At 38.7% G+C, this 16,239-nt stretch overlaps 1 protein-coding gene across 1 annotated transcript in view; it reads right to left on the bottom strand.

The window, feature by feature from the left end:
* The window catches only part of LRP2 (LDL receptor related protein 2), a 176,519-nt gene that overhangs the window by 142,502 nt on the left and 17,778 nt on the right, over nt 1-16,239 (bottom strand). The gene's annotated exons all lie outside the window — the stretch shown is intronic.

Below are 16,239 nucleotides of genomic sequence, written 5' to 3'. Positions count from 1 at the left end.
ATCAAAGGATGTAAATTACTTATATATACAATTAGGAAAACACTTTTATGATTATATTCTGTTTTGGGGTTTGCAGGAAGGTCATTTTCACACACAGCTAACTAGAAGGTACCTTGATGTAAGGAATCTGGAAAGCAATTTGACAACAGTTATCCTGCTTTTTAAAAGCACTTATTCTTTAATTTAATTTAAATTTAATACTTCTTTAATTTAATTTAATACTTTTACTTCTACACTTTAACAAGCTTCTGGGTCTTTTATTATCCCTTAAGGAAGGAGGCAGAGAATTTAAAATCTTATGTGTGGAGATTTTCATCTTAGTAGTATTTATGATAAATGAAATTGCAAGCCTCCTAAATGTCCAATGTGAAAAATGATTATAAACTTTCTTGTATCTATATCTATATATCATATTAGGAACTCATTAAAATAGTTATGAAGAATGAAATGATTTGGAGAAATATTTGTAATATAATGTAACAAAGACAAGGGAACAAAATTTTACCAAAAGTATATATAATAGAAAAAAACCACAGAAAAGACCAGAATGCTAAGGGTAACTATTGCTGATTAATAACGTCATGATTAACTTTTTCATATGTGTGATAGTGCTTTTTTTTTTTCAGTTTCACACCCTACAGTTTTTTTAAGTCCCTGTTTATTACTAAATCATGTACAGCAATTTATGGTTCCTTATTCTTAGATATAGACCAACATCTTGGCTTTTTGTTTGTAACTTATTTGTAAGATGTCAGGTACAGCTCTTCTCCGGCAATAAACAAAAGCCAAAAAACAAAAAAATCTCTGCAGCCAATCTTGAGTACACAAACTTGGCATCAAAGTTGCCACATTTCCAAGTGGCAGTGATACCCCTAGTGATACCAGAAAGAGAATATAACTTAAAGAAATTCATTAAATTCAACCAGTATATCCTGCAGTTTTCCTACTTCTCCCTGGGGGACTAATCTGGCAGTTGGAGGTCCTCAGTTTTCCCAAATACCTGACCAGTGGCCTCCCCATACATTATGTGCTGTACCATTATCATGTTTTTTTTAAGAGAGCAGTCAACATCAGCCCAACTTGGAGAAGACTCAAAATTATTCTTTCACAAGCCCATGGTGGTAGAGGAATAATTTGGGGGGTTGGAAGAATAATTATACTTTCCCCAGCTATTTAAGCAATCATGCTAAATTATCCATTTCAATGTTTGACTAACTAACCTGAAATTAAGTAAATATACAGATCAATTACCTACTCCCAAAATAAATAAGCAACGTGCTATCCTGTCTTGTGTAAAGGCAGGCATATCAACAGCATGACATAAACATAGTTAAGTGATCTATTCGTAGGGGATATAGGCTACTTTGTTCATGGAATGTTCAAATCTGATTGTCTGGTAGTGACATCCTGATTTATAATGTATGCTGCAAATGGTCAGAAACTTTCCTTGACTAAATGGTGGTACCGAGTGGTACAGGAATACGTACACCCAAATACCTTCTATAGACTAATGCATGATGGTGGTTGGTGGTGCAGGTCTGGGGTTGGTGGTGCAGGTCTCTTATCAACTACCTTTAAAACACAACAACCTCCCTTGCAAAAATGCCCCTAAGGAATGTACAAATTCACTCTGGAATCCCAGAACTTCTCATTGGATTTTGTTCTACAAAGCAATATTTCCATGAGAGATTAGAGGCTTTGGAGGTTTAGCTATTAACACAACATATATTAAATCACTTTTATCAATTAGGTCTATTGTTAGTAATCCAACATAATACATTCGTAAATTCAGTACATTTGTTTCCCTTAGTATCTAATAATTTGTGGTTGAAAAAGTGTAGCTGTCTAAAGGTCAGTCGACTTACAAAGAGTTTCCTATTGCTAGAAAAATCATACACTTAGAAACTGAGCATACTGAAGCAGATTCTCAGCACTGCCTGTTTTAAACACACACACACACACACATATATATATACATATAGTTATTTCTTAACCAACCTTTTTTTTTCACTTAAGCAACTTTTATTACAAGTCAAATGTTGAGGTTGTTCTTTGTTTTTGCTAAAATATGAAGTTAAGCATATCATGAAAAGAATACAAAATACATACACAAGATTAATTTTTTAAGCACTTAAAAGGCAGTTATTTAGTATCACACGTTAAAAATTTTTTTAATTGATAGGGGAAGTTTTGCAATTAAGTTGCAAAACTTTCTAGTTCATATTTTTCACATTTGACCTCCCAAATACTCAATCATCTAAATATATGAAGCCCAAATCACTCAACTTATCAATAGATCCATGGTAATTCATCAAATTCATCTTTTCAATGTCAGCTTCCATGTCTAAGTCCCAAATGACTATTATTTGGAAACACCTCTCAAGAAAAGCAAATGGGTACTCTATCACTGCTGGGTGGTAACTTATCAACCAAATGCTCCACTATTGTTAGAAAACTGTCATCCACTCTATTAATATTACAAAGGGAATATGTACTGTGATAAACATAATGGGAAAGAATATGAATGTGTATATATGAAATATATATGAAAAGAATATGAAAAGAATGTGTGTATATATATATATATGTATAACTGAATCACTTTGCTATACAGTAGAAATTAACACATTACAAATCAAATATACTTTAATAAAAAAAATTTTTTTTAAGCAATACAGGGAAATTTTAAAAGTTTCAAGAAAAATTACAGTGGGCATAGGAATAACCTGTTTTTTAACCTTACAGAGCTCCAAGCTGGAGAAAAACAGGAGTAATCCTTTCTTCATAAATAGCCATAGAGTTTCCGGGTTTAAGTGTTGGGCTAAGAATGTGTTAAGATAAGATACTAGAGTAACAGATAATGCCTCAAGGAGGAAAGAAGTTTGTTTTTCCCGAAAGGGCACAGCACAGAATTGAGAGCACCACTTCTGTATCCTTCACAGCCTCTAAGCACAGTGCTAGGCACATGAGACAGTAAACACATATTTACCAGGAAATGAAGATTTCTCTTTGTAAAATTCAGTCTGTTGGGATCATTACAGACAAGAGATTCATAAACATCAAAGCAAACAAGGTCTTTTACTTGAAACTTACTATCTTAAATCTATAGAAAGAAAAATGAAACCTGGTTTAATCTGAAATAGGAGAACTATCTAAAAGTTTTAAAAGAAAGAGAAAAATATTACCATATTAATGTTTTATTCATTTGCTCTTTCCCTATAACAGTTTCTTTTTCCTCTCGTGAATTTTCTTCTTAGAAGAAAAGGGCAAGTTGTAGTCAATGGAACATTGTCCAAAGTTAACAGAGTAAGGTAATTTCTATGGCAAATCCTATTTTCCTACTCAATCCTCTAACACATGCTGTTCTATTCAGACACTTGGGGTCTACCTGAGGAGGTACATGTGCTCTTTTTATTCATTTCAATATTTGGCAAAACTAACACAATATTGTAAAGTTTAAAAAAAAAAAAAAAACATGTAACACTATGTGGCATTTTAATAATCCTACCTTCACTGAACTCAAATACACTCCTCAATTCACCCATAATTTTTACTTTATTTTTTTGGTACTTAATTTTACTCCCTTGGTGCAGACAAACATATTTGTGATGTTTATAAACTGGTGATGGTTTACTACAATTTCCACACCTTATCCATAGCGACAAGGCCTGTCCCCTTTGGAAGATTTAAAATCACTTGCTAATTTCCAAACTTAACACTGCAGCCGTGACACCCAAGGGTAACAAATCGTCTGGTGACCTTGCCCTTCTTATTGTCAGCTAGTGCAATAGCCAACTCAAGACAGGCACAGCAAACCAACCTATTAACACTGCTCTTCCTGTGCAGCATTTTAGCTGCCTGGTTTTCAGAACAGGTCGCCAAATAAGTGGCCAGAATTATTTTTTTTAAATCCAGTTTACAAACAAATTGAGTTGACTGCTTCCCCAAATTGTTTCAGAGCCCTGATGTTTTGATAGAGGGAAACAATATTGGTATTAAGAGGGTATTTCAAGGGACTTCCCTGGTGGTCCAGTGGTTAAGACTTCACCTTCCATTGCAGGGGGTTTGATTCCGGATCAGGGAGTTAAGATTCCACATGCCTCACGACCAAAAAACCAGAACATAAAATTGAAGTAATATTGTAACAAATTCAATAAAGGATGATGTCAGATTCAAAAAAGCCACACAAAAAATTATACCCACTGTGTGCAAGACTTTGTTTAAGGTTTGTGAAAGAAACAAAGAATGATAAGCTATGATCTTTCTTATACAGAGTTTATAAATTTATTGGGAACAAAAGTTATTTATGCATTATAAATTGCATAGCCATATAACAACAATAGCTGCTATTTGTTAAGTACCTACTATGTGTCAGATGATATAAAAATCTTTATACACATCCATTAGATTCTTTTAGAAATAGATGAAGTGAGAGTTTTATTCCCTTAGTAGAACTTGCACCTCAGAGACATGAGTCAAATTCCCACACATGCAGTATTAAGTGCCAGCAGTATTTTAAGTGTTTCCCATAGATGATCTCACTTATCCTCACAACTATGAGATAATACGGCTATAATACTATGAGACAGTATTAATAGCCCCATTTCATAGATGAGAAAACTGAGGCTTGACCAAATCTCACAACTGGTAGATGGAGAAGCAGGGATTCACACAGCAGGTAGTACGGCCCCAAAGCTGTGCCGTATGACAGCAGATGATTTGGTTCCAAATAAGCACCAGAGACAGTAAGAACTAATTGGTCTCATGGAGGAGAAAATGAGCACCATAAGATGGTGTGATGAGAGAAGGCTTCTTGAAGGAGAAAAGACTGCACTGGGCCTGTGTGAAAGACCAGGACTTGGGTGGATGACGGAGAGACCAGGCTTTGTGTAGGGTCCAAGCAACTTGAAGGAGGCCCAGCCTGGATGAAGTCTAATGAGCAGGCCTCCAAAGCCCACTCACGGGAACCTCTTCAAACATGGGGGACAACGATGCTGGGTGATGGAGAAGAAAGGGCCTTGAATGTCAAGAACAGAGTGACATGGTCAAATGGGTTGAGAGTGAGAAAACTAAGAAATCTTTACTGCCAGTAACTCTATCGGGCTTCCCTGCTGGCTCAGACTGTAAAGAATCTGCCTGCCAAGCAGGAGACCTGGGTTTGATCCCTGGGTCAGGCAGATCCCCTGGAGAAGGGAATGGCAACCCACTCCAGTATTCTTGCCTGGAGAATCCCATGGACAAGGAGCCTGGTGGGCTACAGTCCATGGGGTCACAAAGAGTAGGACACAACTGAACACTTTCACTTTCACTTCAGTAACTATTAAAACTAAAAGCCTCTCTGGGTGGATGCAAATCTGAATGAAGATACAGATTTGGCCATGAGAAGGCCTTGGGCTCCTCAGAACCTTGCCCAGAGCAAGAGCGTGGTGAGCAAGGCAGTGGGTGGTTCACTCAGAGGCTCCGGGAGGCATGGGGCTCACCCAGCAGCCCTTCCAGTTGCCCCACAACTGATCCAATGCCTGGCAGATAGATGGCCAACAGTTTCCACAGGCACCACCCAAGGCCTCCTAGTGTTCTGTCTTTTCCAAGCTGAATGGATGTGTCTGAGCATCCAGCACGTGGAATTCAGCCAGTCCTTGCGAGATAGCAGGTTGCAAAGACTGCTGAAAGATTTAGTCATTTTTAAAGTGTCTTTTCAATGATCAAAAGGCAGCAGAATAACATGATATACTATCAGAGAAGCCTCTCAATTCTGGGAAGTGGGAAGTTACGTTTCCACCTTCTCTAACTGAGCTATCCCTCCCCCATTTTGCTTAAACACTAGCTACCAGCCATTCTCCTCTACCCTCATCTCTTCCACACCACTTATTTTTCCTTAAGCACCTCTTAGCCCTACAATCAGACTGTGCATCAGCACGGCACTGCATTATAAATAAAATCACACTTCCCAGGGACTCTTGACAGGAAAGCAATGGGCATGTAGGGTGGGAAAATTATTCAACTGCGCTGGGCAAAGAGCAAATGTCTAGTGTCCCTGGCCCCTGACAAGTGGAATGCCAAGTGTGCCCATCCCCTGTGATGTGACATACATGTCCAAACACCCTTGAGAATGGTGGTACCACCCCCGGTTGAGAACAACTTAGAACATCTAAGTGGCTTGGACATTCAGAGCTCAAAATGTCTTACCCCACATGAAAGAGATCATCTAAGAAAACCCCTAGAATAAATTCTTCCCTCCTAAAGATCATAAAATTTCTTAAATGGCAATCATACTCCCTCCCACCCATCAATAAGAGGGCCTGGGGTTGAGCAATATCATGCCCCAGCTACTAGTGCCAGCACCTTGAAATGAACTTCCATGGGAGTGTGATAAAGAATCCCAGTTCCAGGAAAGCCTGTGTCACCCTGGAGTGCTCTATCAGGAGTCCACAGGCTTACCCATTCAAGGCTGAGGGGAGTCACAGGTAAAAAAAAAAAAAAAAAACAAGCCAAAACCCGAAGTCCTCAGGCAATTGTTCTTCACTAATGGAAAGGATCACTGCTGTGAAAAACAAAGTCAGAAACACACCTGCTTCTGGTGCAACCTTTTCCCATCTGTGTAATTATTAGAATAAAAAATATATGTATACTTTTCTCAAACACCCTCTCCTCACCCTGCCACACTTATAAATAAAGATATAAACTGACAATCACCTGAGTGCCTAAAACATTCAAAAGAAGCTATTTTGACCAAGAACACTCAGCAATGAAAACTTCCTGCCAGCCAATACCAAACACCAAAATTGTGTTTGTTTTAGTCTTCCCTGTATTTTCTCATATAATCCATGCTGTTTTCTTTAGCAGCTGAGTCACTGAGGTTCCTACAGAGGGACGCACACTCCACCTGGGAGAAAACTTAAGCCCAAGAACTTTGTCCCCACTCCCCACCAAGGAACTAACTGGTTATCTGATAGCCAAGAGCTACATGTATAGGATGCTGAAAGAACACTATCCAAAACAAAGAAGATAGTCTCCCTGCTCTGGTTAATAAGAACCCAGTGAATCCAACTCCATAAGGAAAGAGTCCAGCGCCCTTCAACACAATGTCTTAACATGACTTGTACAAAAACTAAAAATCACCCCCATTTAAGAGCTGATTTCCAACCCCAGCTGCCCAAAGTATTCCTACATGGCTTACTGATTAGCAATATACATTATTGGGAAAATAGTTCAATGGAATCAAACTAAAAAGGAAAATCACACACTTATGAGAAATAAGGGACTACACAGATCCAGGCAAACCGCTTTCCTGCTTAAGGCTTGTATAGGGTGTAACAGACCCACTCTCAATCCGAATGCAGAGTTTATAAATAGCACCAAACCAGGGTTTCTCTCATTAATTAGTCCCAAGTGTTGAATCATAAGTCAAATCAATACACGTGTGTTAAAAATACAGGCAGCATTGCTGTTTTGGTCATCTTAAGTAAATCAGATCACAGGTTATCAAATGATCAATGGCTTGATACCAGAAATTATGACAATAGCAGGAAAAGAAGAAATTGACTCCCAGTTGATGGACTTGGTGATTCTCTACAGTCACAGGGCAAATCATTTCTAACTACAAAACAGGTCTTCTGGACTGAATCATACAAATACTTTCTTGTTCTGATCTTTTTTTTTTTTCCTCAAATTTTTATTGTTAACTTATTTAAATATAACTGACCGACAATACTGTTTCAGGTGTTCAATATAGTGAATCAATATTTTTATAGCTTATACTCCACTTAAAGTTATTAGAGGACTTCCCTGACGGTACCATGGATAAGAATCCACCTGCCAGTGTTGGGGACCCAGGTTTGATCCCAGATCCAGGAAGATCCAACATGTCATGAAGCAACTAAGCCCGTGCGCCGCAGCAAGCCCGTGCGCCGCAGCAAGCCCGTGCGCCACAACTACTGAAGCCCACATGCCCGAGAGCCCATGCTCCACAACAGGAGAAGCCACCGCAATGAGAAGCCCGAGCACCACAGGGAAGAATGGGCCCTGCTCTCTGCAACTAGAGAAAGCCCACACGCAGCAACAAAAACCCAGCTCAACCAATAAATAAATAAAGTTATTACAAAATATGGGAATCCTTAGTAGCTCAGACGGTAAAGCGTTTGCCTACAATGCCGGGAGACCTGGGTTCGATCCCTGGGTCAGGAAGATCCCCTGGAGAAGAAATAAATGGCAACCCACTCCAGTACTCTTGCCCGGAGAATCCCATAGACTGAGGAGCCTGGCAGGCTACAGTCACTGGGGTCGCAAAGAGTCGGACACGACTGAGCAACTTCACTTCACTTTATTACAAAATAATGGCTATATTCTTTTGTGCTGTACACTTTTTCCTTGTTTTTATTTAACAAACCCTTTGCTGTACTTAGTCCCTTACTCTATGCTATTTAGTTCTTGACCATTCACAATAGTTATACCAATATGCTCTCAAGACATGAAAAGGAATAAAAGAGGCAGAAATAGAGGAAGAAAGAGAAAAGGGGAAGAAAAAGAAAGAGAGAGGGGGAGAAAAGGAGAAATACCAAAGTCAACCAATATCAGTGTCCAAACGCTAAGTGTAATGAGACCTAGCATTGTGCCCTAACCTCAGTGGTACAAAATGGTAACTCATTCTTCTTTAACAGTGGCCCAAATCCAGGCTGGACTGGTTTGTAACTGCTAAGTGGGTTTATAGGTCACAAATTTCATGCTAGGAACTCTAAGCTCTCACTTGAAATCTGTACATTTTCAGAAAGTGGAGATTAGGTATAGTTGTATATATATTATGTATAATATATATAATTGTATATATATGCATGAAATTTAGTCTGAAGCAACCAATGCTTACACATCAATAAGCAAGTCTAATGACAACTCTGGCCAGAAATATTGATCATTGTGGGGCTTATTATAGTGTTTACAGAAACACTGACCTTTTTTCCCTTCTAGTCACCTTATATCTCAGAAAGCGTTTTATAAGAAGCTCAAAATTCTCCCACCATGACCTGATATATATATGAAAAATAAAGAACAGAAAAAGTAAATGAGAGTAAGAGACCAAAAGAAGAGTGAGAGCAAGGTGATAGGAATTTATTATGATTCTACCAAGAACAGCACGTTATTCTAAAGTGTGAGCTCCTAAAAGCAGGAGTAAATACCTCTGTAATCCCAGAGCCTAGCACAGAACCTCCTAGTAACCAAATCAATAAACAAACGATATGAGACGCATTAGAATATGTGGGTGAAGCTGATTTCCAAAAGATTGATAAAGCCTTGAGATCATGATGATTTGTGTACTTTTATAATGGATCCTGCCATTTTTTCTTCCAATCTAACTACCAATGGAACAATTATCTTCCATATTGACTCTTTTGAGGGTCCAAAAGACTCTTTAGAAGCCAACCTCAAACCCCTGGGAGCCTCTTTATGTCTGGGTCATTCTCTACTAATTCAGTAAACGATGGAACTCCCCCCTTTCCCTGGCCTCGACCCACATTATACAAACTGTTTATATATAGCATTACTCTGGAGTACTCTGTACCCTACCCCCCACAAAAAAATAGGGGAAACAAGGAAGCTGCAAGAGAAGATCTGATTCCACAAATCAAAATGTGTAATTGTTGTAGCACATGGATCTCTGCTCAATGTTATAGTACACGCTGGATCACAGGGAAGTTTGAGGGGTGATGGATGCATGTTTACGAATGGCTGAGTCCCCTGCTGCTCACCTGAAACTATCACAACATTGTTAATCGGTTATTCCTCAATACAAAAAGTTTTTTAAAAATTTGTAATTTTTATTATAAGCGATTTGCTAACATATGCATGATGTTAGTTTGCCTATAGAGTCAAAGGTAAAGGTGTATTTGGTAACTTGGGAAACCATAAAATAGGATCTATTACATTTGCAAAGACTTTCATGGTAGAATGATATAAAATTTCCTGTGTCTCGTCTACTACAGTGATTTTAGCAGACTGAACAAAAAGAACTTCAGGACATGCCTCACCAGCAGGTTATCTGTTAAACCAGGAGTCCTTTGGCCCTGGTTTGTTATGCCTGGGCTTAAATAGCATTTATGGGTCTTCAAATCACTTCCAGGCTCTATAAATGTCATCACCTCATGTTATAATGTGAAACTCAATAGCTTGTTGACACAGAATCAACAATATTATATTATCATCCACTAATACCCATGTGTAATGAAATAGTATTTGGGTTTCTGACTAAATACAGTGAGTTTATAATTCCCCAATATTAAGAGCAGCTTAAATAAAATTATGTTTATCTGCAGTGATGGTCAAAAGCAGGAAGAAAAAGGTAACATATATTTCCTAAGATTTCACCTAATCTGTATTTAAGTATCAATATATAATGACCGTAAGAACCTATTTTCATAATAAAGTGTTAACCATGCAATAAAATAGAACTTAGAATTTTAATGATGGAAAAAAATAATGGTTTCAGTAATAAACTATACTAGGAAGTACATACAACAAAATCTCTGACACAAAAAATTAAAACTATTGCTTACTGGAATTTTGCCTGTATTACACTTCTTAAAAAACTACAAGAAAATAAACTGGTATTAGGAATTTTGGTCAAGAATGGAGTTTTCAATTATCATTTTAATTCTGAAAATTAGACATCTAGAATTATACAGTGCTGACTTAGACAATAAATGAATAAGTTGAGATTCCAAATACAGGTATTATTTAAAGACGATTTTAATTAAATTCAGTGAGAAAGTCAGATTTTCCAATTAGGGCTAAAATAAGAAGATAGTGATGGAGAAAACACTAGACTAAGATCCAAGACACGTGGGTAGCGCAGACTACTGTTCCCATATCATTCAAAAAGTTCCATGAAGGCTGGAATTCTGTTTTATTCACTATTAAATTTTCAATCAGTAAGGATTTCTTGCCTAACTGACTTAGGTTGGTGAACATGGACTTAAACTCTGATATGCAGTTCCCTGGGTTTCCCAGGTGGCTCAGTGCTAAAGAATCTTCCTGCTGAAGCAGGAGACACAGATTTGATCACCTGGTCAGGAAGATCCCCTGGAGAAGGAAATGTCAACCCACTCCAGTGTTCTTGCCTAGAGGATTCCATGGACAGAGAAGCCTGGCAGGCTACAGTCCATGGGATTGAAAAGAGTCGGACACAATTGACTAACACTTTCACACTTTTTTCATGCTATTACCTGCAAAATTTCTGACCTGCAAAACCAAGTTCTGATGAGGATTAAAGAGGTCCCTGTAAACCATAAGCACAAAGCCTGAAGGACAGCAGTCCCTCTGTGAACGGTGGCTCCCTCCTGGGCATACCCACTTCTCATCCATCTCAAATATTCTAACAGCCTACAAAGTAAAATATTCAGGAACCAGTGCCTTCACCAGATAAGACCTGTCTGTTCCCCTAACTAATTGAGAGAAAACTCCCAGAGCCTGAGCCCCCTTGCTTGTGAGAAGCTCAGCATTTAGAGCAAGGTGGTTGGTTGCCTGCCCATGTACAAAGTAGCCACTGGCCCAGTCTGAGATCAAGGACAAGACTGAAAATCCAGATTTATCCTAGGAAACATAGGTCAAGCTGGGGCCAAAACCAAGCTTGCCACTGGTTTTCTATTTTATTCTCAATGCATTTTCCTACAATAAACATTCTTATTCTTCATCTATTTCAAATCACTCAATCTCAGGTGAGCCTCTGGAGATCTTATGCAAACTCTCCTAAGTGTATAATTTCAACACACACACAAAAATTTGATGATAAATATAGAGGCTTTCCCAGAGTGGATTTTAAATCATTATATTAACTTGGACACAGCAACTTTTTTATGGTCATAAAAGTATTCCCCTTGACCTCAGCACTTCCCTCAACATATGGCATAGAACTGAGGACATAAAAGAAATTCAGGATTTTAATCAACTGAAGCTAAGCTAAACTTTCATTATGAACTTTCATTGAGAAAGTTCATAAATTCTCCAGGGCCTAGGTTCAAAAACATGAAATTCCAAATTCTTCCTTAGAATGCTTAAGATATTCGGTATCTGAATTCTCTAAATGTTCACTAATGCAATATAAAAATGCTACAAATGTACATATTCTTTGACTAAAATCATATGTGATTTATGATGTGCAATATATCCAAAGGAAAACTTTATCATCTTCAGTTATTACTTTCTCTCTGGTCCAACCCTTCCGAAAGGAGGAATAAAGTACCCCATCGTTGCCATGACCCCAGCCCCAGGCTTTCTTGGTAATAAACACAATTCTCATCACCCTCCGAAGTAGTCTCCACCTCATACAGCAAGTGCTCCAAACTCAATTCAATCCAACAGCGTGTGTTGAGGCTCTGGCAGAACATCTATTTCCTGTACGCTCGAGGAAACAGAGTAACAACTGTCAGGACACAACAGTAAAGACAGAAAGTCCAGGACAATTTGGCTGTCCTCAGTCAAGCCCATACAACCAGCCCATCTCCTGCCAGGACTAAGTGAGGCCAGTTCTTCCCTGAATAAGAGTATGTTCACTGTTTGTTAAGAGCACTCAACACTTCACTAAGTTTGGTAGGTAAAGTTACAAAGAGGGAAAAGCAACTTAAGCCTAAAAGTTTCCTCTGATAGTCCAGGAATGAGGCGATTAGGGCCTTATCTAGTTAAAGAGTCCCACCTCTGCTTCATTTCCCCCACCCAAGTCTAAAAATCCTTTCCTTCTCTTCCCTTTAGATCCCCATGACGTGGCCAAAGTGTTCTGAGCCTCAAAATCTGCACCTAAGTGAACTTACTCACAGCAAAGTTTGAGTTTTAAAGCTTTCTGTGGATGCTGGTACTTTCAGCAGAAAACAGGAAGCCCTCAAAGAAGTGAAATTTCTAACTGTGGCATTGTAGGCTTCCCTGGTAGCTCAGACAGTAAAGAATCTGCCTTCTTTACTGGAGACCCAGGACCCATTCCTGGGTCAGGAAGATCCCCTGGAGAAGGAAATGGCAACCCACTCCAGTATTCTTGCCTGGGAAATCCCATGGACAGAGGAGCCTAGTGGGCTGCAGTCCATGGGATCCCAAAGAGTCGGACACGATTGAGCGACTAACAATTTCACTTTCAATGCCCAACTACCTTCTTCACCAGAATGATGGCACAGATTTTAGGATCTTAACAGGACTCCAAATGTGGTACATGGTCAGCTATCTTTGCTGATACTGGAAATGTCATCAGCACAGAGATAGCATTTTTCCATAAAAGCACAGGCCATCAAAAATACAGTCCAAAGGTTTCCCAGGAGAACTGGTAACATCTCTGAATCACTGAAATGTGTTTTAGATTAATCTGGGATTTAGAAAAAGGCCCTAAGAAAATATTTCAAAATGAATGATGCCAAAACCCAAGAGAATCAAGTAATGAATATGATTTACTGAAATACTGTAATTTTGGTTCTTTTGTAAACCAAAACCCCTTGCTCTACTGTTTGTAACTCAAAGATTTCCTTCTATTGCAAATGTAAGATTTACCAACTCCACCCAATGTGTATGTGTATATCTGTGTACATATGCATGAACACACACATACACACACACATATGGAAGCCCAGTGTTTCAAAGCTTGCTGTAAAGGAATGGAGCTGATACACTTTCCTGAAGGTATACTTTCCACTGCATCTGTAGGAATGCATCTCACGTAGAGGCGTCTACTTTTCCCTTCTTCCATTCAACCCAGCGTGTCTAAAAGCCAACAGCTTTTCGACAGAAGTTTAAAAGACAAAGTCTGAATAACCAGATGGCTATGTGCTTGCTATATTACTCTAAAATGGGGGCAGGAGGAGTGGGGTGAGGAAAGGGAGAGAAGAGGGAAGATTAGAAACCCAATGACTTTCCAGAGAGAAACCCCTGACGTCTACGCCTGGGTTCAAAACTCTAGCTCCATCTCTTACTAACACTATGGTACGTGAGAATGTTACTTAATTTCTATGCCTGTTTCCTCATCTAAAAATGAGAATAAGAGCTCATACTCTTAAGGTTAAAACGAAGATAGGATAAGAAGTATGGGCCTGGGACTTTCCCGGCAGTCCAGTGGTTAGGAATCTGCCTAGCAATGGAGGGGATGCAGAGTTGGAGCCCTGGTTGGAGAGCAAAGACCCCACATGCCCCAAGGTAACTAAACCCGCATGCTACAACGAGGCAACTAAGAACCTGACACAACAAATAAATAAAAAAAATTTTTAAAGTATGGGCCTGGCACATAAGGACATGGTCAGCAAAAGTTAGCCATGGTTACTATTTTTAAGCAGGTGTCTTCTGATCCTTTAAACTCTATATATGGTCTCCCTTTGAATTTGTCAGTGTGTTTTTGTTTGCTCCATACATATTTGCTTATACTCTAGCCCTTCTGTATTCATAATCTGCAACCCAGTTCTAAATTACCCTAATTTGAATCATAGTTTATACCCTCCAAAAAGCTGATTTAATACAAAAATTTCATATCATATTATTAAATTATCACTTCTATTTTAAATTATGTGTGTGTGTTCAGTTAGTCTGTTTGTGACCCCCCTGGAGTATAGCCCGCCAGACTCCTCTGTCCATGGAATTTTTCAGGCAAGAATACTGGAGTGGGTTGCCATTTCCAACTCCAGGGAGTCTTCTCAACCCAGGGATCAAACCCACATTTCTTATGTCTCCTACATTGGCAGGTGGATTCTTTACTACTGTGCCACCTGGGAAGCCTTTTAAAAATTACACTCTCTCCTTAACTAAGTATTTCTTATATCCGAGGTTCACAAAAGAACATATGTATATTCAAAATAAAACTGAATTAGAACAATAGAACTTAATTTACAAAGATAGGCAAGTTTTCATATTCACATCTATTCACTTTCAAAAATAAATCTATTTAGTAAGATAAATTAACTCTTCTAGTTTATTTCTCTGCTTGACAATGTCTCTGTTTTCATGGAGCAACTATATCCCAATTTTTTTAAAAGACATTTCAGCAATTACATTTCTGGTGTTTAAAACATTTAGTAATAACTTAAAAGAATTCACGTTTAACTAATAACATTAAGCAGTCGCCTAAGCACAGATATCTTAGTCCAAAGTAGTTGATAATGACAAGTTAAACAATATGCAGTTATTAAGCCCTGACATTAGTATTTCCAGTCTAAGAATTCTCATTTCAGCCTGCATGTGGAAATTGTTTCTGACTCTCAATGACATTTTGAAAAAGATCAAATGTAAAGGAAACGAGCCCTGAGCTTTTCAAAACGTAAATTGCAATGCAGTAGCACCATTACAGCAACCAGAGAAAAGGGGATTCTGAATAAGAACTATTTCTAACTTCAAAATCAGACTCACAGATGCATATATATAGTATACATTTCAATAAGGTCAAAGGTTAAAAGAGACCGTAAAGACTCCAGAGAGAAACCCCTGAAGTCTACACCTGGGTTCAAAACTCCAGCCTTCTTTTGGTGCATCCTGTGTGCCTACAACTCCCTTCTTACCCCTTAGAATCATTAGAAATAGGCTTTAGGGACTTCCTTGGGAAATCTCTCCAGGGGATTTCCCTGGTGGTCCAGTGGTTAGGACACCACACTTCCACTGCAGGGGTAACAGGTTCCAACCCTGGTCAGAGAACTAGGATCCCACATGCCATGAAGCATAACCGAAAAAAAAAAAAAATGCCATTATTAAGCCCTATGGTGGTTCATATGATGGTCCATATGATGGTCCTTTGAATATTTGAAGAGAGAGCTAACCATTGTTCCTCTGATTCTTTTCTTCTCCAAAAGAAACATCAAGTTTTTCTATCATTTCTCCCAAAACATGCTTCCAGTTCTCTCATCCTCCTTGCATCTATCCTCCAAATCCAGTTCAAATATCTTAACAAAAATGTGGTCCTGACCATCTATGGCCAGGACCACAATAGCCGACCACAATGCTCATTCCTCTTCCTCCTTCAGACACAGAATCCCGGTTTTATTCAGGTGAATGGTGTACTCAGCCAAAAGGCTGTATTTCCCAGACTTCAGCTAAGTGTGGTCACTGGAGCAAGTTTTAATCAATGAGATGAAATGCAAGCAATAGGGTTGTGCAGGACTTCTGGGAAGTCTCTTTTAAAGAGAGAGAGCATGCCCTTCTTTTTCCTCCTCCATTTCCACACCTAATATAGAGCAGAGGTAGCCATGGCTACAGACACTATTTTGGACAATGAGGTGACCTTAGGGATGGGAGCCACCA

This window comes from Bos javanicus, chromosome 2 (assembly GCF_032452875.1).
Source record: "Bos javanicus breed banteng chromosome 2, ARS-OSU_banteng_1.0, whole genome shotgun sequence".
NCBI classification, from domain to species: Eukaryota; Metazoa; Chordata; class Mammalia; order Artiodactyla; family Bovidae; genus Bos; species Bos javanicus.
This window is presented reverse-complemented; position numbering and strand designations above follow the sequence as displayed.